This window comes from Malania oleifera, chromosome 2 (genome assembly GCF_029873635.1).
Source record: "Malania oleifera isolate guangnan ecotype guangnan chromosome 2, ASM2987363v1, whole genome shotgun sequence".
NCBI classification, from domain to species: Eukaryota; Viridiplantae; Streptophyta; class Magnoliopsida; order Santalales; family Ximeniaceae; genus Malania; species Malania oleifera.
Window position 1 is genome coordinate 66,274,038 of NC_080418.1, and position 24,282 is coordinate 66,298,319.

Genomic DNA, 24,282 nt, shown 5'->3' on the forward strand with positions numbered 1-24,282 from the left:
TCATAATTTCCTACCTCAAACCTCTTTTAAATTTTCTTGCCTTCTTTGCCTCATCAAGAATGATGTATGGGGCAAAGCGAGACAGTTCAATAAATTTTGTTGTGTACTGTTGGACTGTCTGATGCCCCTGAGTCAAGTTCAAAAATTCCTCCACTTTTGCTTCTTTAGTGGTGGTAGGAAAATATTGATCTAAGAGCAACTCTTTAAAATAGCTCCAGGTCATGGCTACAGGTATCGTTCTCTGCTCCTCCAAAAGTCTCATAGCAGACCACCAACGTTCAGCCTTCCCTGTGAGTCTATAGGTGGCATATAATACTCTCTGCTCATCGATGCAGTGTAGTACAATTTGTATCTTTTCCATTTCCTGCACCCTGTTCTCTGCCGCAATCGGGTATGTATTCCCTTTAAAAGTCGGAGGCTTCATTTTGGTGAATCGCTTTATAGTACAACCCTAGTTTGCTGATGGGCTTCCCTACTCCCTAGAGCTCTGTGTAATCTCAGTCATAACTTACTGAGCTGCACTGTGCAAAACTGTGTATGAATCACCACTACCCATACTAGAGGGCTCTGCACCATCATCACCAATGATGTAAGCACTGCTACCCCTAGGGTCCATCTTGAAACGAAAATAAACATAATCCGAGAACCCTATATTCATAACATAATTAATATATTTATCTAACTAAAATCCCATATCATCAATTAATCTGATGTCCTTATTCTAAATTTAAGATTAGTCCTGCAATTTAGAAACACAACCTGACAATAGTTTACTATGGCCTTCCTGAAATTGTTACCCCAGGAAAGACACAGAAACCACCACGGAAATCCTGCTTCCAAACTACAGAACAAAACCCAAAATTCTCCTCTTAACTTCCCAGCATTGGCTTACTAAAATCCTCATCTACCCCATTTATTATTCTCTCCAAAATCTATTCCTATACTCTGGTATTGTTTCTGCTATACACTAAAGTTTACAAAACCTAGCAACCTAGGCTCTTATATCACAATTGTAGCACCCCAAAATCTTTGCCATATAATAATTCTGATACCATAAAACATACACTAAATGTCACGTCCCGAACACGGAAATGTGCCCCAGGGTGTGATTTAGTAACCTAACCTGTCCCTATATCGTACAACCATCCATGATAATACATAATATAAGGGTCCGACCCCGTAGGGTTCACGTATACCCTATACACCATCACATACACAACATACGTAGAAGAATTATACAACCTCTTACATTCATTTCATACCATCATTCCGTACCAGAGTCTATACAAAATATAGTCTAATTACCAAAATACATAACATACCCCGTGTAAGAACCCCGAACCATGATACATATAATAAATAAATAAAATAAGGGTAAAATGGTAAATGGATCAGGCTTCGTCGACGAAGTAAGAGTTTGTCGATGAAGGCCATTCTATTGCTTGGCAAAGAAATGCAAATGCTAGTTGATGAGGAGAAGACGAGGGGTTTTAGGAAATTCAAAAATCTCAGGTTCGTCGACGAGGCCATCGCTTTGTCGATGAACTCCCTTCGTTGACTCGATGACAAAGACGCCGCCTCGTCAACGAGGTTGGCCAAGTTAAAGGTGCTATAGATATCCATTTGGGTTGCTTCTTAGTTAAGAAATCAAAATCCTCTCTCTTTCTCTCTCTCTCTCTCTCTCTCTAGAATTCGTACGTTGTTAGAATCGACGGAACGGATCTTCATTTCAAGCATTTTCGGGATTTGACTCAAGATCAAGATAAGGCTCAGTTTTCATTTCCGTTTCGGTAGTTCTATAGGGAGTGGAATTGTGAGTATGTTTTGTACTTTGATTTATGCGTTTTGGGAACTCGGTTCGCTGTTTAGGAGCCATAGAATTCAGGTTTGGATTTTTGGGGAAAGGTAAGGGGATTCTGTTTATATCGGTTATTTTATAAATTGGACTTGGTAGAACTGTGGTTCGCGGTCCTCTGTGTGTTTTGGTTACTCATTTGGGGAAATCTAACACATGGAAATTACAGGATTTTCATGTTACATTTTTGGTAAAAAGGGGGCATTGGGTTGCATCTCTGGTTTCATTGGAAAACCATAGATATATTGTGATATATATTGTGTTATGGAGATGACTGTTCTTTGACTTGTTTAAACTGTATTTTCGAAAATCATGATTTTTAGATTACCAAATGGGTGTGAATTGAATTGTTATATGAACATCAATTAGTTGTGATTTTCTGAAATGAGAAATAGGAATGGGGTTCTAAATTGATCCAAGTTGTGAAAGAGTGTCCAACTCTATATTTGAGGGTGTGAAATACCACCTTCCAGTGGCAAGAGTGTTCGGCTCTATATTTGAGGGCGTGAGCCTTATCGGGTGATCACTAAAGGGTGCGGATCCACCAGTTGTACCGGTACGATGCCATGGGAGCCTGGGGCAATGCCATGTGTCAAGGATGCTATGTAATCCGGGTCAACTTCGGGCCGAAGGGTATGATGACACCAGGTTACTTGATCATGTGTGTGTGTGTGATGAGCACTATACTTGAACCATTTTGTGAAAACACTGGAATTGTATTGAACTGTGTATGTTTTATGTCATGATAACACTCATATGCTACACACCGATATAACCTAGATCTGCCTTATTGAGAAGTGTCTCACCCTTATCGTACATACATGTTTTTCAGGTCCTTCGAGTAACCGGAACTAGCGTCCTTGTGTTGGGAGTGTAGTGGTCGATGTACTGCAGAAAGTACTTGTGTAAGTACTAGGACTATATTGGGTTGTCGTTTTGGGTTTTTAGCCGACACCCAGGTTCATGTTTTGTATTATAGAGCTTAGACTCCTTTTGTATAGACTCTGGTATGGTACAATGTATGTATAGAAAGGATATTTTTCGTTGTTTATGTGTCATGTACGTGAATGTGTATAGGGTGTACGGGAGCCCTATGGGGTCAGACCCTCATTCATCACTGTATCTTTAGTGTTTGGTATGATACAGGGACAAGTTAGGTTACTAATTCACCCTTGGGTCCCATTGTCGGGTTCGGGGCGTGATAGATTGGTGTTAGAGCTAACCAGGTTGTTAGGTCTTGTAAACTTAGTTACGTATAGCTATGTGTACATACTAGAGTACATGAGGTAGGAAATGGGTAGAGTAGGTCGAGGGTTGTTTTGTTGCTAGACAGGGACTCGTTGGCGGTGTTTTCTATTTTTCCTGGAATGATGATTTCAGTAAAACCATGGCAAACCATTGATGATTTTCATGTCGACATGATAGGACAGACCTGGACCCGTGAGACGGTAGTTAACATGATTAGTTGTAAATAATTGTGTTCACTGTATGTGACATAGGAGTTCTAATAGATTCCTATCGTATTTTCGGAATGGAGCCCAAGGCTAACAACTTAGAAAGTGGCTTCGAAGAGACTGCGAACGATGAGTCTCCTTCTATGCCTCAAAGGTTGACAAGGTAGGTTATGCGGGAGATCGAACGAAGCGTTAGGAGACGCGAATGCTCTCCTACTGTTGCAGGGTGTACCATCAAGAGGTTCACACGTATGCACCCTCTGACGTTCTCAGGTGAAATTAGGAATAGCTTCCCAAGAGGGGGGGTGAATTGGATTCTAAAAATTTCTTTTGATTCCTTTTAAAATATCGTAAACTTCTTTTATTTCTTTTAACCAATTCTTGACTTGTTTTTTTTTAATTCTTTAATCAATCAAGAAATTAGTTCTTTTATCCAATCAATAATACAATTAAACAACCAATCAATTAAACACAATCTTCAAACCAAACAATCAATTTATTTGCCAAGTACAAGTTAAACAACAAACAACCAAACCAAGATATAAAGTATTCAGCACTTTGGTAATATAACAACTTAAGATGGTTGTTTGCTTATATTTGCCGAATTTCAACCAAGCCCTGTAGTGAATGAAAATTTATGTTTGCTGATGTAAAGCCCTATATAGATGAATCAAATCACTATTTCCAAATATTTAGAACTCAAATAAACTCTTGGTGTCAAAAGAAAGATAAGAGAAAATCCTACAACTTTCATGTTGATCATTTTTTAAAATAATGAGTTTTTGATAAAGAAAAATTCACCTCAATGCAACTGTATAAAAACTAACATTTGGGAAAACTCTTTTTGATGCTTTTCATTCCAAAAATGATTCTAACATTTTTAAAATAATTTTTGACTTTATAAAAATATTTTCTAGATATTTTAAAAGGTATTTAGGTCCAAGAAATTAACCTAAGAGTTTCAAAATATTTCAAACGATATTTTAAACATTAAAGTACTTACATGAAAACTTCTAAGACTTTTCTCATTTTAGGTTCTTGAGTCTTCATGCTTTGTCCTTGGATTGAGTTCATCTTTTCTTCAAACTTTCATATTCTTTAAGCTTTCTCACTTTGCCTTTCTTTGGCTCTTTTGACTTTAATATTCCTTGGCTTTCAACAACTCATTCATATCCTTATATTCTTCAAGGTTTATTAAATCATCTTCGAATCCATGCTTTGACTCTTTTAAGCTTCATTTGATCTTTGTGAGTACTTTGACCTTGTTTTCTCACATATGAGTCCTGAAATATCATTACTAACACAAATACATTAAATATCACTTGTTTGTTAGCATCAAAACAAGATAACAAGATTTTAAGCCTTGTGAGGCCAAAAATCCCCCTTTTTAATGATGACAAACAAGGAGCAAAAATGTGAGTAAGCCTTAAAAAGGCTCCCCCTTTCAATAAGCTTCATCTTAATAAAATCAATCATGCTCATCACTTTCTTTTGGTTTTACAAGCTTTTTCAATCAATATTATGCTCATGCTCAATTATGCTCAATTTTTGTTTCACAACTTCTCCCCCTTTTGACATCAATCAAAAAGAAAAGAAATGATTTGAATTCAAATACAAATCATTTTAAGCCTATCAATAACCATGTATTCCAAACATATGTACACACTCAAGTTATTATTTTTCAATATAGCATGTGTAGTGTGTAGCTCACAACATTTATTCAAGATACCAGTTGATATTAATTTGATGGTTTTTATGATACCAATTTAAAATTTAAAAAATTAATTCATGATATCAATTGATTAATGATTCATGACACTCCCCCTAAATTCAATACATTCAGTTTTTTTTCTTTTATCATCCTATGTAAAAATATTGAATCATATCATGTATCAATATCATGCTAAGATCATCAATGTCACACCATGCTCATGACATAATCATGCTCATAAATAATTTGACTTTGTGATACCAAGTGAGCTTTTAGATTTGATATCTATTGAAATTTTTAACATGTGAAACCAAAAATACTTTATAGATACCAAAGCTTAATATCACATAATGTATATTTCATGGACACCAATATAACTACTATATCTTTCATAGCTCATAGATAAAGAGCAGTATGTTTATCCATGTGATTCATTTAAAATCATGCATGTTCAAGAATTATCCTTCTATCAAAAATTTATGCTTAAGCTCAATAATCTCATTCTCAAGTTTCAACAAAGTGAGCCATACTTTTAAATATAAATCAAGTCAAGTTATATCAGCACATAAGTAGGCATGTAGCATGTAGCATATCAGCACATCATATGTAGGCAAGTAAGCATGTAACATGTAACATCAAGGCGCTTATATAATAAGCTCAGATCTGATATTTTCTTTATATTTTCTTAAGTTAAGCCTTGTAAAAAGTCATCATATGATTTTGGCCAACGATGCCATTTTCTATTTTATATATGTGTGAAGTCATTATTTCATTTTTGGTACCCATATTTTCTTGGGTCTGGAGGATTTTTGAAGAGAGGTTTCTTTTATTTTCCATACTTGTTCGGTTTTAACACCTTTCCTCTTAAACAGACATTCAAACTTTATATGCCCCTTTTTCTTACATTGATAGCATATGGTGTTAGTGTAGGCATTAGAAGATGTGCAAGTATAGTTTTTGGATTCTTTCAAGAAATATCCCATGTAGGAATTCTTTTTCTTTTTATTTTCAATTCCATTGAAACCAATGCCTTCTTTATTTAAAGACATTCTTTGTAAACCAATCATCTTATCAAGATTTTCTTTTCCTTTAGTGAAGTTATGAATGATCTTATCGTTATCTTAAATCTGACTCTTGAGATTTTCTATCTCTTTCTTGTTGTCAACCTTCTTTTGTGATTTCTCTAACTTTAGAGATAATTTTCTTATTCTATCCTCTAATTCAAAAATATACATATCTTTCTCATATACAGTAGAGGATAGAGATCGAAGGTCTTCTGTCATTTGTTCATTCTTGATATCTAGTTTCTCAATTTTCAAGTTGTTTTCTTTTTTAGAAAGATTTTTGGATTCTATTTCTTTCATTGCTGATTCATACTTATGTTCTGATTGTTTAAGTTTTGAGTCATTATCTCTTTCAGCATTCTTTAAGAATTCTAACACTTTCATTAAACTTTCATTCTTATTCTTCAATGAAGTATTTTGTTTATTTGCTTTGATAAGCATTTTATGTACTTTGAATAAATCATTTTGAAGTTCATAATAAGATGGCATACCGTCATCACTTGATTTATCACTACAAGAATTATTTGAAGATTTAGTTGAGGAACTTTCTTCGTTATCCCATGCCATAAAGCACATGTAAGCAACCTCTTGATCACTTATTTCATTCTCTGAACTACTTGTACTATCACAAGTAGTGGCTTTCATAGCCTTCTTGTTTTTCTTTTTAGACTCTTTCTTTAATAGTGGACATTCCGGTTTTAAATGTCCTGCTTTATTGCAATTCTAGCATTTAGGAGTTTTATTCTTTGATTTCTTGGTAACTTCTTCTTCTTATTCATCTGATTCAGATTTTTGATTTCTTCTCTTGAATGTGTTTCTCCTTCTTATTATCCTTGCTAGCTTTTTAGATATAAAGGTAGCTTCATCTTCATCCATCTCTTCACTACTAGAGTTTTCTTGTGAGGTTTTAAAGGCTATTTTTTCTTGATCTTTAGTTTTTCTACTCTTTTCATTTATTGTCATTTCATATGTAAGGAGAGAACCTATAAGCTCATCTAAGGAAGTGTTTTTCAGATTTCTACCTTCGGTTATGGCAGTGGCTTTTGGTTCCCATACGATTGGTAGACCTTTAAGAATTTTTCTTATCATCTCATAAGTAGTGTAAGTTTTTCCTAATGCATTTAGGGAATTGATTATGTGAGTGAACCTAGTAAACATATTTGTAATTGATTCATCCGGGTTCACATTAAAGGCTTCATACTCACTTGTGAGCATATCAACCCTATTATCCCTAACATCCATTATTCCTTCATAAGTAACTTCTAGCTTATCCCATATTTCCTTAGCTGATTTACAAGACATTACTCAATTAAATTCATTAGCATCTAAAGCACAATATAACGCATTCATAGCACTAGCATTAACTTGTAGTATCTTATGGTCTAGGTCGGTCATATCATTTTTCTCTTTGGGAACTTGTTTTCCATCAACTATCTTAGTGGAAATTTGATCACCTTCCATGACAACTTCCCATGCTTTCCAATTCATAGTTTGAAGATCTATTTGCATTCTCTTTTTCCAGAAGGTATAGTTCAAACCACAAAAGATTGGTGGCCTAAGTGAAGATTGTCCCTCTCCAAAGGGAGCTATGCCTAAGTTAGCCATTACGATCTTTCTATAGCTTCTAGTTAAGAGTTGCTATAACCCCTCTTTGATACCAATTGAAACTAGGAATAGCTTCCCAAGAGGGAGGGTGAATTGGATTCTAAAAATTTCTTTTGATTCCTTTTTAAATACCTTAAACATCTTTTATTTCTTTTAACCAATTCTTGACTTTTTTTTTTTTAATTCTTTAATCAATCAAGAAATTAGTTCTTTTATCCAATCAATAATACAATTAAACAACTAATCAATTAAACACAATCTTCAAACCAAACAATCAATTTATTTTCCAAGTACAAGTTAAACAACAAACAACCAAACCAAGATATAAAGTATTCGGCACTTTGGTAATATAACAACTCAAGATGGTTGTTTGCTTATATTTTCCAAATTTCAACCAAGCCCTGTAGTGAATGAGAATTTATGCTTGCTGATGTAAAGCCCTGTATAGATTAATCAAATCACTCTTTCCAAATATTTAGAACTCAAATAAACTCTTCGTAAATTTATCTTTGGGATGTTAACCAAGTAACGTACTCCCGTAAGGTTTCTGCAAGATATGGTGTAACCAACGTACTCCCTTTCAGTTTCTGTAAACCAAATCAAAATTAAACCTTAAGTTTGTTTGATTTCCAAATATTACGTATTATATATGGTTTAGATATTTAAAATATCCACGCAGTTGTATATGAACTAAAAATAAAGAATAGAGAAAGAGAGAGTGAGACGGGGATTTTTATGAGGTTCGGCTTATACCCACCCTACGTCCTCGCCTCTGGCAAAACCACCAAAGGATTCACTAAACTTGTTCCATTGACGGGTGGAACAAACCTTTACAACACTCCTTGGTTAAGGCTAAAGTCCGCCTTCTCCAAACGATATTCCCTCGTTCAGTCACTCCTTTAGGCTAGAGCCCGCCTATCTAAGCAATATTCCCTTGCTTAGCCAATGATCCAAACAACCCTTGGAACGTCAAAGAACTACAAGAAACACAAGATAAGATCTGCGTACCAGTATACTCTCTCAAAGAGCAAGTTAGCACAATTGCAGCACTATATACTTTGAATGTAAAATATCAATAGGAAATACAATAAGCTCAAGTGTAGAATTCACCAATATCCTTCTTAGATGAGGATTAGTAGTAGAAATTCATAGGAGGAAGGATTAGCACTTCAGAATATCTCAGCAAAAGAGTTTTGCAATGAGTGAACAAGAGAGCTTTGAAAAACAAGAGTGTTTTCAGCTTTACAAGCATATTTTTCAATTCTTGGATGAGTTTTGATTTGCAAAACCATGTATTTATAGGCTTTCAAACTTGTATCCATGTTGCAAAAGTTTCCTTTGAGAGTTTCCTAAATTTTTAGAAAGTTTGGAGTTCAAACGGCTATAATTTAAAAATAAGAGTTTTAAAATTTTTGCCCGTTGAACAGTGTTCAGACGTCTGAAGTCACGAGTTCAGACGTCTAAACTGCTACTGCCTTCTTTATATTCTGTCCAAAAAATATTCAGACTTCTGAACTTAATCTTCAGACGTCTGAGGTCGTCTGTTCAGTCATTTGAAGTCCCTCCCGTGAACAGTGTTCAGATGTCTAATATAGTGACCCTACTTTAGTATTTTGGACATAACATTTTTGATATAACTCTAAATTAGGTTTTCTTGATGTTAAAAGAAAGATAAGAGAAAATTATACAACTTTCATGTTGACGACTTTTTAAAATAATGAGGTTTTCATAGATAAAAATTCACCTTAATGCAGCTATATAAAAACTAACAGCATTTGGGAAAACTCTTTTTAATGCTTTTCATTCCAAAAATGATTCTAACCTTTTTAAAATAATTTTTTACTTTATAAAAATATTTTATAGATATTTTAAAAGGTATTTAGGTCTAAGAAGTTAACCTAAGAGCTTCAAAATATTTCAAACGATATTTTAAACATTAAAGTACTTACATGAAAACTTCTAAGACTTTTCTCATTTTAGATTCTTGAGTCTTTATGGTTTGTCCTTGGATTGAGTTCATCTTTTCTTTAAGCTTTCATATTCTTTAAGCTTTTTAACTTTAATATTCCTTGGCTTTCAACAATTCATTCATGTCCTTATATTCTTCAAGGTTTAATAAATCATCTTCAAATCCATGGTTTGACTCTTTTAAGCTTCATTTGATCCTTGTGAGTACTTTGACCTTACTTTCTCATATATGAGCCATGAAATATAATTTCTCACACAAATACATTAAATTTCACTTGTTTATTAGCATCAGAACAAGATAACAAGATTTTAAGCCTTGTAAAGCCAACATCAAAAGGACCTAATCTGATGATAGCGGAGGACTGGGTCGAGAAGACTGAGAGGATTCTGGAGGCCCTATAGTACACAAATAAGCAGAGAGTCCTCTACACTACCTTCTAGCTGTCTAAAGAGGTGGGACGATGGTGGACTGCGGTGAGTCTTCTGGAGAAGCAGAGAGCCGATCCTTCAGAGCTGACATGGAACATTCCAAGGAAGTGTTCTTTGAGAGATACTTCCCCGTCTCCATATGTGATGCAAAGGGGGATGAATTCTATACTTTTACACAGGGAGATATGACAGTGTAGGGGTATACTACTCGGTATATAGAGCTATCCCATTTCGCACAGTGTTTGATCTCGAAAGAGTACGAGAAGACTCGGAGGTTTGAGAAGGGCCAGAGGAAGGACATCCGCAGATTAGTGGGTATGCTTCAGATCTGTGAGTTTTCAGTTTTAGTGGATAAAGCCACTGTGATCGAGACCGGCATCCAGGAGAATGATTTGGATCAGGAACTGGAGAAGAAGCCAGTACCTTCTAGTTCTCAGTCTGAATCTCACCAAGGATCATGGAAGAAGAAGAACAAGAGCTCAGGTTACTATCAGAATACCGAGCGTCAGAGTTCGTAGGTGAGTCAGTCGAGTGATCATTGTATCAGGTGCCATAGATGGCATAGCGATGAATGCCAGCCGTTTGGGGGTAATTGCTACAACTGTGGCCAGTCAGGTCACATGACTCAGGATTGTCATGCACCAAAGAGGAGTATGCCCACTTCGAGTCAAAATCGGGGAAGTAATCAGGTATCCCGGGGAACGTATCTGGCGCGAACACAGCTCCGGCAAGGGTATACTCGCTTACTCCAGTGGATGTTGAGCATGTGGGGAATGTGGTGACAGGTACTGTGATGTTACATTTAAATAGAGCTGTGGTTTTATTTGATTCGGATATGATCCATTCCTTTATATCTACTAGCTTTGTAAAATTATGTGGGGTTGAGACCCGAGTCATGAGTGAAGAATTGTCTGTAGCTACACCATTTGGGAGTGTATCGTTTTGTAGGAGGATGTTAGAAAACTTCCCAGTGGTAATTCAGGGAAGACATCTACCTGCGAATCTTGTGGTATACGACATGTCTGGGTTCGATGTCATACTGGGGATGGATTGGTTATTCTCCAGTTATGTTGTGATCGACTATTGTGGAAAGGTGGTAGTATTCAGACCTTTTGGGGAGCAGGAGTACGAGTTTGTAGGATCGTATGTGCGTTCGATGCCACAAGTTCTATCGGCATTACAGGCGAGGAGATTACTCTTGGATGGATGTCAGGGGTACCTAGCTTGTGTAAGGGAACCACCACGGGATGAGTTGAAGCTTGAGGATATTCGAGTGGTTAGCGAGTTCCTAGATGTGTTTCCAGAAGACTTACCCAATTTACCTCTAGATCTTGAGGTAGAGTTTGCGATAGAGTTGTTGCTTGGAAAGGCACCGATCTCTAAGGCTCCATACCAGTTGGCTCCTAAAATGCTAGGACACTAGTGTCGGCTACTGGAAGGACCTAAAAAATATTTATATGATAGGGGTGAGACACCTCTCAGTAAGGGTGAAACGAGTTATATCAATGTGTGGAACATGAGTGTTATTTCAACAATAAAACATAAACATTTCACAATTCTAGTATTTTCACAATACAGTTCCAGTATACATATGATACAAAGCAATATGATCTAGTGTCATCACACTCTTCGGCCTAAGCCGGCCTGTCTGGTGGTATTTCACACCCTTCGGTAAAAGCCGGTGCCCTCGGTAACTTGGCATAAGATAAGCCCCCACAGCGTTGAACCGATGCAGATCTAGTGTTCTCACACCCTTCGGTATAAATCGGCCTGTCTAGTGGTATTGCACACTCTTCGGCAAAAGTTGGACATCTTAGCCAATGGTAATTAACTAACTCGGCCGCCTACAGTATTATTCTGGCACGCTTCGATTGTCCTAGGTCTTCGATTTTATTCCGATTTGGCATTTTCTTAAAACCTGGAACAATTTTGGAACTCCTGTTCCTATATCTCATTTCAATTACACACAGCCTACGATAATTAACCGACACGCTTTTTCATAAAACACATCATTCAATTCATCATCTCATTCCACACTTATTTGGGTAAACAAATAATCTCATAACAGATAATTTGAAAATACAGTTTAACATAATCAAAGGTACAGTCGTCTCTATATTACAATTTATACCAATATATAAAATTTTCCAACAAAAACAAAGATGATACCTGAAACCCCAATTTTCCCAAAAACTGTAAACTCAAAAATCTCATAATTTCACACGATAGATTTTCTCAAATAAGTAACCAAAACATCCATATAATCATAAACCGCAGTTTTACCGATTTAGACTACAAAAATAACTGATATAAATAGAAACCCCTTACCTTATCCCGAAAATTGAAACCCAATCTCAATCGGTCCAAAACCACAACACGGGATCCCCAAAACCTAAAAATTGAAGAACTATACCTCAATATAATTCCAACCACTATAAATCTACTAAACCAAAAATGAAATCAGACCCTTACCTTGATTTTGGGATAAAACCCAAAAATCCTCAAAACGGAGATCTGATCTGCTATAATCATAGAGATTCCTCCCTTGATCCATGTAGTAACGTCGAATCGTTGATTCAGGTAACCGATAGCCCAAAATCTTAGAGAGAGAGAGAGAGAGAGAGGATTTTGGTTTCTTCTCCATTAAGCAATGAAATAGATATTTATAACTTAGTTGATCTGGCCAACCTCGTCGACGAGACAGCGTCCTTATCGACAAGTATAAGAAGGGAGTTTATCGACGACGGAGTTCGCCTCGTTGATGAGTCTAAGATTTCAGAATTCCAAAATCTCTCGACATCATCTCATCGACGAACCTCTGAATTTTGTTGCCGATCTATGGAAGGGACTTCATTAACGCGAGAAGGAGCCTCGTCAACGAGCCTTGCTAATTTTCCTTTTTTAAATTTCCTTTTCCTTTATTATTTATTTAATCTAAAATTCTTGAGTCAGGTTCTTACAACCTCGCCTCCTTACAAAAATTTCGTCTTTGAAATTTGCAATCTCTCACTTGCTAACTCATCAATATACCAAAACACATACCCAACTTTAGGAAGAGCCAACGACCACCCATTTTGCTGCCCCATCCCAAATATATTACATACCCTCCCTTATGGTAGAGGATTACCATGGTTACATACACAATGTCTCGGGAGCTCACAATATCATAAAACTCTCCCATAAACTAACCACGTTAACACTCTGAATAACAAAACATCACATACTTACATAAACCGATCCTATAAACAAAACTAACACTTACCTGAGCAGTCGTATAGTCCTGAGAATCTCTAATCCTCATAACAGTTGCGGATATTTTTGGTGTATTTCCATCTTTAATTCCCAAGAAACCTCCTCAACCACGTGATTCCGCCACAGGACTTTCACTAACGGTATCTCCTTGGTATGCAACTTTTGAACTTTTTGGTCTAGAATCTGAACGGGTATCTCTTCATACACCAAATCATCCCCAATCTCTAAATATATGTAACTAATCACATGCGACGAATCTAGCACGTACCTCCTCAAGATAGATGCGTGGAACACATCATGGTTTCTAGAGAGCGCTGAAGGTTGGGCAATCTTGTAGGCTACCAAACCCACTCGTTCCAGTACCTCGAATGGTCAGATATACCGCAGGCTCAACTTGCTCTTCTTCCCGAATCTCATCACCCTTTTCATCAAAGCGATTCTCAGGAATATCTTATCCCCCACCTCGAATTCCAACTCTCATCAGAAAACATCTGCATAACTCTTTTGCCGATTATGAGATGATTTAATTCTATCCTTGATCAATCTTACCTTCTCAGAAGCTTGCAGTACAAGTTCGGGTCCGATTATCTGCCATTCACCGAACTTATCCCTGTACAAAGGAGGCTAACATCTCCAACCATACAATGCCTCGAATGGTGCCATACCAATACTGGCTTGGAAGCTATTGTTATAGGCAAACTCCACTAACGATAAGAACCGCATCCAACCATCACCGAAGTCTAAGACAGACGCCCATAACATATCGTCCAAGATCTATATCGTCCTTTCTAATTGTTCGTTAGTCTGGGGGTGAAACGCTGTACTGAAAGTAAGCTTCATCCCTATTGCTTCCTGTAAGCTCTTCCAGAACCAAGAAGTGAATCTTGGGTCTTGATCTAAAACAATGGACACAGTACTCGGTGCATTCTAACTATCTCCTGCACGTATAGATCTGCTAGCCTACTCAATGAGTAGCTAACCTTTATTGGTTCAAAGTGAGCAGATTTAGTTAACCTGTCCACGATCACCTAGATTGCGTTCTATCTGTGAAGTGCTGGTGGTAACCCAGTGACAAAGTCCATGGAGATGTGCTCTTATTTCCATTCTAAGATGCTTAATGGCTGCAACGGCCCTGCCAACCTCTATTGCTCAGCCTTTACTTGTTGACACGTCAAACATTGCTCCACAAATCGAGCAATCTCCCTTTTCATGCCACTCCACTAGAAAGATTCGCGCAAATCCCAATACATCTTCGTGCTACCCGGATGTATCGTATACAAAGAACGATATGCCTCCTCCAGAATCTTCCTCCTTATCCCCTCATCATTTGGAACACACAGTCTGGTTACAAAACTCAATACACCTCCCTTGGAGATGTTAAAATCTGCAGCCAGTCCCTGCTGCACCTTCTCTACAACCTCAACTAACTCTTCATCATTAGCTTGCATGGCTTTAATCCTCTCTGATAATGTCGGCTTGATAATTAAGCTAGCAATGACAGCCTAATGATTACCATCCACCAACTCCATGCCAAGGCTTTCAAGATCCCGTCAATATGATGCTGAGTTATCACTGTAGATACTGTTGCATGCTCTGACTTCCTACTCAACGCATCAGCTATCACGTTAGCCTTCCCTAGATGATAGCCAATGGTGCAATTGTAGTTCTTGATCAGTTCTAGCCACCTTCTTTGCCTTATATTCAGCTTCTTCTACATGAAAAAGTATTTGAGGCTCTTTTGGTCTGTGAAGATCTCACACTGTTCACCATATAAGTAGTGTCTCCAGATCTTCAACACATATACTACTACCGCCAACTCCAGATCATGTGTGGGGTAATTCTTTTCGTACTCCTTGAGTTTACAAGAAGCATAAGCAGTTGCCATCCCATATTGCATCAACACACATCCCAAACCCTTCATAGATGCGTCGCTGTAAATCATAAAACCACCGTCCCCATATGGGATGGTTAAAACCGGAGTAGTGACCAGTCGGTGTTTCAACTCCTAAGAACTTTGCTCGCACTCCTCGGTCCAATCAAATCTCAAATCCTTCCTTGTCAATCGTGTTAGCTTTGGTGTATTCCCAAGAGGGGAGGTGAATTGGAAATTTAAAATTTCTCCCTAGGTTTGACCAGACATTTGTACTATTACACAACCTAAAGTCTGTCTATGTAATCCCAAATGAGCATATAAGTATAATATAGGGAAATTTAAATCAAGCGCATCATTCACACAATATCATACATGTGCAGGAATATAAATTTTGGAAATATAAACAAAGACACGATATGTTATCGGGGTTCGGCCAATTATGCCTATGTTCCCGCCTCTAGCTCACAAGCTCGAGGATTCCACTAATACTCACTTAACGGGCAGAGCGGCACCGATTACAACCAAGTCAATTAGCAGGGCTGACTTCAACCTGCATCTTACCAAGATGGTGCACCTAACTTTCCTAACCCGTTCTAAGCCAATCTAGGACTATTCAATAGGGCTAGTCTCCCTCTTCAGGCCCACGCCTAGAATACAACAAATGTAAAATTTTACGTACAAACAAATACTTCTTTATAAGCAGATATATACCACTACACACAATATAATCAATGCACCTCAAGTATGTATGAACTACAAGCTCGGTGCTCTACACGTGCAATCAACACTCAAAGTGATGTCTATAAACAATCAAGCACAAGAATGTTCTAACAAGCTATTTCTTTGAAACTAGATATAACAAATCTCAATACTAGATTAGGGTTTCAAAGATGATGATCAAATATTCAAACTAACTCAAAATATTTTCCTTCAATGAAATAAGCACAAGAGTAGTTTGAAGTATATAGCTTGTAAAAATATTTTGCACACAAAAGATTACTACTATAGGAATCTTTGCAATGACAATGCAAAGATCCTCAAGCCACTGAGTTTTTCCCAACACTAGATTTATCAAATTAAATCTGTGGGATAACTCTTTCTTAACTCTCCAAAATTAATAACAATCAATCAAGCAAAATAGTGGGAGTATCTAGCAATATCAAACAATAAATAAATACTCATAAAGTAAGATTTCTCAAAGGAATGAAGGTATTTGAGTGTTATGGGGTTTGAATGAACAAATAGGGTTTAGGAAATTTGAGAGAGTTTTTGGCTAATCTTATTTGCTAATCGTCACTAATTTTTGCAAATGAGCCCCTATATATAAAGAATGCGTAAATTATGACCGTTGGGGACACAAATTTAAGCATACTTTTGTCCATCATGTAAGGCAAGACAAATTCCCCAAAGCTCAATTTTTTGCAATGGACAAAAGTATGCTTAAACTTGTGATTTTTATGTTAGCATGGGTTAAGCATTTTGAATTAAATACTAGGCATAGGTGCCATGTCCGTTTGGAAGTGGATAAAGATTCTTAGTATAACAAGATAGGTGAGTGCATATACTAAGACTGTCATTTTAAGCAACAACCACTTCCCAAACCTACAGTCATCACAACCCGCTAAACCTAAGCCTAGGATCTAAGGAAACATTAAATAATTAAGTAATATTAATCCATTTTTCCTTAGAACTTACGGGGTTTACTTTCATGACAACCATTTTTCCTTAGAACCTACGGGGTTTGCTTTCATAACAACCCACTCCATTTCTTTATCTAAGCCTCTGACACTTCTGGATTTACATTTGGATTGGATGTGCCGGTTCCTTTTACAAAGTAAGCTCGTTTTGTATATACGTGAAAAATCATGCTCATTTAAACTCTTTTTGCTTGATGAGGCAAGACAATGATAGTGAGACCTATAATATGACCCCTTTTTAAAAGATTTATTTCTTTTAATTCCTAAGGGTTTATCATTTTCTATTTCTTCCTTTAGGCAGATAATTTTCAATATCTTCTTAGCCTTTTTTTTTTCAAGGATGGCATGATACTCTTTTAATTTTTCTTATTGCTTTGCCAACCTATTACTCTCATTTTTCAAAAAGGTTTTCTTCTTAGACATCCCAACAAGAATCTTATGCATTTTAAATGATTCATTTTCTAGTGCTGTATGTAAGGGCATGCTTTCATTGTAAGATTCAATACATGATTCATTTCAAAATGTATCACTATAACATTCATATGAATCAACGCATACAATATTATCATCGGAACCAATAGATGACTCACCATATAATATATCACAGGATTTGGCACAGGAGTCATCACAACGTGCATCACATGGATTATTGCATGAGCTAATAGCACGAATATCACTAGGGCAATCGGATGAAGCATTGCATGATATATTCCAGTATTCAACATGAGAATCATCAAGTGCATCAATAACAGAACTATCACAACATTCAATAGATGATTCAACATTAGATACAACACAACATTTGACATAAGAATCATCAATTGAGCTAGAGTGAGAATCATATACCTCATTTTCTGTTAATGTAATCACCCTATCATTTACCACATCCGGAACATCAAAACTTGATACTTCAGGAGTGGTGGTCTCCTTTTCCCGGGTCTCTCCATACTTTTTTTCAAGCTCAACCCAGATCTCCTGTGCACTACTAGATGCCATAATCTCATGAAGAATATTAGTATCAAAAGCACAGTATAGTAAGTCCATGGCATATGAATTTGCATGCATCAAATTAATATCATTTCTATTTCCAAGCATACAAATTCCTTTATCAATCACCTGCCAAATCCTTTAATTCATAGATTTTACAAATATGCTCATTCGAATTTTCCAATGGGTGTAATTTACACCACAAAACAAAGGAGGACTGGAAGGTGACTGTTCCTCTTCGAATGGGGATACACCACTGTGAGCCATCCTGATCTTTAGCAAAAACGTTTAAGTCAATGCTACGAGGATCTGATACCAATTGTTAGCTTTGGTGTATTCCCAAGAGGGGGTGAATTGGAAATTTAAAATTTCTCCCTACGTTTGACTAGACATTTGCAATATTACACAAGATAGAGTCTGTCTATGTAATCCCAAATGCGTAGATAAGTATAATATGCAGAAATTTAAATCAAGCGCATCATTCACACAATAACATATACGTATAGGAATATAAATTTTGAAAATATAAACAAACACACGATATGTTATCAGGGTTCGGCCAACTGTGCCTACATCCATGCCTCTAGCTCGTAAGCCCGAGGATTCCACTAATGCTCACTTAGCGGGTGGAGTGGCACCGGTTACAACCAGGTTAATTAGTGGGGCTAACCTCAACCTACACTTTACCAGGATGGTGCACCTAGCTTTCCTAACCGGTTCTAAGCCAATCCGGAACTATTCAACAAGACTAGTCTCCCTCTTCAGGCCTATGCCTAGAATAAACCAGATGTAAAATTTTACGTACAAACAAACACTTCTTCACAATAAGATATGTACCCCTATGCACAATATAATCAATTCACCTCAAGATGTATGAACTATAAGCTCGGTGCTCTACGTGTGTAATCAACACTCAAAGTTATGTCTATACACAATCAAACACAAAAGTGTTCTAACAAGCTATTTCTTTGAAACTAGATATAATAAATCTCAATACTAGATAAGGGTTTCAAAGATGCTGATCAAATATGCAAACTAACTCAAAATATTTTCCATCAATGAAATAAGCACAAGAGTAGTTTGAAGTATATAGCTTGTAAAAATATTTTGCACAAAAAAAAGATTATTGCTATAGGAATCTTTGCAATGACAATGCAAAGATCCTCAAGCTACCAAGTTTTCCCCAACACTAGATTTCTCAAATTTAATCTGTGGGATAACTCTTGCTTAACTCCCTAAAATCAATACCAATCAATCAAGCAAAATAGTGGGAGTATCTAGCAATATCAAACAATAAATAAACACTCACAAAGTAAGATTTCTCAAAGGAATGAAGGTATTTGAGTGTTATGGGGTTGGAATGAACAAATAGGGTTTAGGAAATTTGAGAGAGTTTTTGGTTAATCATATTTTCTAATCACCATTAATTTTTGCAAATGAGCCCCTATATATGGATAATGGGTAAATTATGACCGTTGGGGACATATAGGGTATTATTAGATTTGTTTTCAAACCAATTAAGAAAATTAACTTAGTTTACTTAATTTTAACCCCGGTAAAAAATAATTTAATGCACGAGATTCGGGTGCCCAATCATAGGTTCGGGTGCCCAAATAGACTTAGTCAAAAAATCAATTTTTAAAGGTTCGGGTGCTCGAAGGCAAGGTCAGTTGGCTGAATAAAAGACAGAAGCATTCTGTTCGCGGTTTGGGTGCCCGAAGTTGAGTTCGGTCGCATTAGTTCTTTTTGAACACGAATGTTCGAGCACCCGGGTTGGTGAAAAGCACTCTAACATGGGTTTGGTCGCTCGGGGGCAATACGTTCATTATAGGTTCGGTCGTTGGAAACCTGGTTAACCCGCTAACTTCTCAGCGATTCGGGCGCCCGAGGTGTTTTGAACACCTGGGGTTAGGTCGCCCAACCTCTCATAAATAAGCCAATTATGTTCAATTTCATTTCAATTTGATCCCCTGATTGAGCAAGTTATCATGGGGACTATTTGTGCATATGTGTAGGGACCTAAGGTCTTTTTATCCTATTGGAAAAATCTGGCGTCAGTAGACCTTGGTGATCCCTAAGGTCTCTATAAGTTCTTAAGCTTATAGTCCTACATGCATGATATTCATATTATTACAGACCTTGATTATTATTATTACAGACCCAACGAAATGAAATATAGATTTACAACAATTAATACCATTCCGGGTCTTCTTTTGCTTCAAGCCACTGTGTGTCGCATGCCATCAATATGATCCAGTTAGTATAATCCTGCACACAAACTTGAAAGCCATCAAATACAAAGAGTATTTGTTATTATCAAAATCGGGAATGACCTATAAGGTCAACAAATCGTGTCAAAGGGCCAAATAGTCTAGAGAGTCCCTCCACGAACTGCCGGTAGTACCTAGGCAATCCTAGGAAACTCCAAACTTCATGCACGCTCTTCGGTTTCACCCAGCCAACCACTGCTTCAATCTTAACTGAATCAGCTGAGATACCACCTTCTGACACGACGTAGCCTAGAAATATGACCTGCTTCAACCAGAACTCATATTTCTTCAACTTGGCATACAACTTCTTTTCCCGTAGTACCTGAAGTACCAACCTTGGATGGTTTTCATGCTCTTTCAGACTCCTAGAGTATAGCAGAATATCATCAATGAATACCACTATGAACTGGTCCAGGTATTCATGGAAAACCCTATTCATTAGGTCCATAAATACCGTCGGAGTGTTAGTCAACCCAAATGGCATGACCAGGAACTCGTAGTGACCATATCTTACTCGGAAAGCAGTTGTCACAACATCCTCAATCCTAACTTTCACCTACTAATACCCTGACCATAGATCGATCTTTAAAAATACCTATATTCCTTGCAGCTGGTCAAATAGATCATCTATACGAGGCAACAGGTATTAATTCTTCACTGTTACCTAGTTGATCTCACGGTAGTCAATGCATATTCTCATTGACCCGTCCTTCTTCTTCACGAACAATACTAGAGCTCCCTATGGTGAAACACTAGGTCTGATAAAGCTCTTATCCAGCAATTCCTATAACTACTCCTTCAACTCTTTAAGTTCAGCTGAAACCATCCGGTATGGAGCTTTGGAAATTCGTGCCTTGCCTGGCAGCAACTCAATAGCAAACTCCACCTCATGATCAGAAGGTAAATCGGGTAAGTCTTTCAGGAATACATCTAGAAATTTGTTAACTACTCGGATATCTTTGAGCTTTAGATCATCCTGAGGTGGTTCCTTCACACAAGATAGGTACCCCTGACAACCGTCCAAGAGTAACCTTCTTGCTTGTATTGCCGACAGAATTTGTCGTGTCAAACGCACACACGATCCTACGAACTCATATTCCTATTCCCCAGGAGGTCTGAACACCACCACTTTCCTATGACAGTCAATCACAGCAAAAATGGAGGATAACGAATCCATCCCCAGTATAACATCAAACTGGTACATGTTGTATACTACCAGATTCACCGGTAGTGACCTTCCCTGAATTATCACTGGGCAGTTCTCTAACATCTTCCTATAGATCACCACACTCCCAAATGGTGTAGCTACAGACAACCCCTCATCTATCACTTGGGTTTTAGTCCCACACAGTTTCACAAAATTTACAAATATAAAGGAGTTGCTCTTAAATCGAATAAGACAACAGTTTTATTTAAAAGCAGCAATATGGTACCTGTCACCACGTTGCCAACATGCTCTGCATCAGCTGGAGTAAGCGAGTACACCCTCGCCTTAGCTGTGTTTCCCTGAAAGTCTCCTCGAGGCACCTGGTTCTTTCCCTAGTTTTGACTCAGTGTAGGCGTGTCATTCATCAGCGTACGAGAGTTTCGGGATACATGGCCCAATTCACCACATCGGTAACAGTTACCCACAAATTGCTTGCATTCACCATCATGCCATTTGTTGCACCTGGTAAAACGCTTGCAAGATTGGCCCCCCTGTGGACCCTGCAGTTATGTACCCAGACAATTACCTAAACCATAGTTCCTCTTCTTCCATTGTCCCTGTCTAGAACTAGTCTGTGAACTAGAAGGTACCGACCTTTTCTTTTGATCTTGTGCCACCTCATCCTCCTGGAGACCAACCTCAACTACGGTGGCTTTATCCGCCAGAACAGGAGAAAAACTTGACCGGTGCAAACTGCAAGTGCACAGTATCGTAGTTTTATAATATAATGATGTGTAGAGTATCGTCCTCAGGGATTGATGTCTTAATTTTACCAAGTACCGAAATTTTACTAACCTTGATTTTATTTAGAAAAATTAACAATTTTAGACTGCAAAATTTAAACAAAGCTACTTTAAATAAACTATTCAGGAGAATTTAAAACTGGATACCGCGTGTCAAATTGATGATGGTGAAAACTTCTAGGAAACCGATTTCACCTAGTTTCTCACTATGCTTTACTCATTTAGCTAATTTAACTTCGTTTTCTCTGTTTGTTAGCAAATCGCCAATTTTTCCAAAAGCCTCTTTCGATAGTCAATCGAACCTATTCTTGTTTATTATTTAACATAAGAGTATGCAAATTAATAAGGCAAGAACGCAGTAAGACCCTCGATTTTTTATGCTACGTAGGTTCATACAAGTCTTTCGATCTCTATATTTACCTACGCTGAATTATCCAAGATCTATCCTATAATCCCCCCTTTCGGTAGCAAATCACAAGACTAAAATCATTTAATTAATGGTCAGTTAATTAAAAGCATTAGGCACAGAATAACTCAAACAAACATTAATGAAAACTATTTCAGATTAGCATCAAAGAGCAAGCATAGTTCGAAACTGGCTACATCGTTTTCCTAGAATTCAAAATTTTAGTTCATTCCGAAAATAAAATCCAACATAACAGATTTCACCATATTTTCTTCAATTTGGAGCGTATGGTAAAGATCAACACTCGCCGCACCGCGGTCGCGCGTCACGAATACCCCGAACACCGCCGTTGTTCGCCGCCTTCCGATTCTGAAAAGATAGTATTTTTGCGTGCTTCCAACTCTCCTTTGCTGGCTGTGTGTGTATCTCCGCAGCCCACCCAAAAGAAAACCACAAGAAAGCTCTCCAAAAAATAATTTTTCCAAGAAACCCTATGTGCTTTTGCCTCCCTTCTCCTTCTCCCCAAGAAAATCCTTTTTTTTCTTCCTATGGTGCGGCCTCTCTCCCTCCAGCCCCCAGCGCACGCTGCTCTCTCCCACTCTCTTCTTGCACACGGCACTCCCCCACAAGGAAACCCTCCTTTGACTTTTCCTTTTCAATCCTTTCCTTTTGCTTTTCTTTCCTTTCTTTTTTTTTTTCATTCTTTTGCCTTTCCATTCTATGTACCCAGCGCACACTGCCCTTATGAGATGACCCGGCTGCATGGCTGGGTCACATCTCATTTTTTGATTTTTTGATTTTCTTTTTTTTTTCAAAGGTATATGAACTGCCCTCCTCTTTCAAGCCCACTTTCGACCCTCTTACAGCTTGTAACTCTCAAAACGTAAAACATAAAAGATGTAGAGATCTTTTTCAGATTTTCCGAGAATTTTGAATCATCTCGATCGAAGCTCGTATAAGAAAGTTACGCCAAGATTACGAAGAATTGTCAAAAAAATCCATAAAACGGCGTATGCTAACTTCACGTCTGATTTCGGCCTTGATGCTGCCAGTATTTTGCAAGGCACAAAACACAAAAATTGTAGATTGTTTTCTTATCTTTCTACGGAATCTTGAATCATCTGAATCAGAGATTGGATGAGAGAGTTACGCACAGATTGCAAAGTACCATCGGTTTTTTTAGCTTCCAACAATTGCTCTGCAATAAAAAACACCAAAATTTCATACATTACTCAATAAAACCCAAATTTTATAAATAGAACACAATATTAGAATATTGAGAGTAATTAGGCATTTAAATACAAATTATTATTCGTAATGCATGAATTAAAGCACCTAATTACGCAATTTAAGCACGTAATCAACAGGAGACTCCCAAATCTGCAGCATTCCCACCAGCCTACGGATGTCTTTCCTCAGACCCTTCTTGAACCTCTGAGTCTTTTCATACTCGATTAAGATCATACATGGTGCAAAGCGAGACAGCTCGATGTATCTATCTGCATAACTCTACACTGTTAGGGTCCCTTGAGTCAAACTCAAGAATTCGTCTGCCTTTGCGTCATAAATGGAAGCCACGAAGTATCTCTCGAAGAATACCTTCTTAAAATGGCCCCATGTCATCCCTGATGAATCAGTTCTCTGCTCCTCAAGAAGACTCACAACCATCCACCACCTCTCAGCTTCTCCTGCCAGCTGAAACGTAGCATAGAGAACTTTCTTCTCTTCGATGCATTGCAGAACTTTCAATATCTTTCCTAT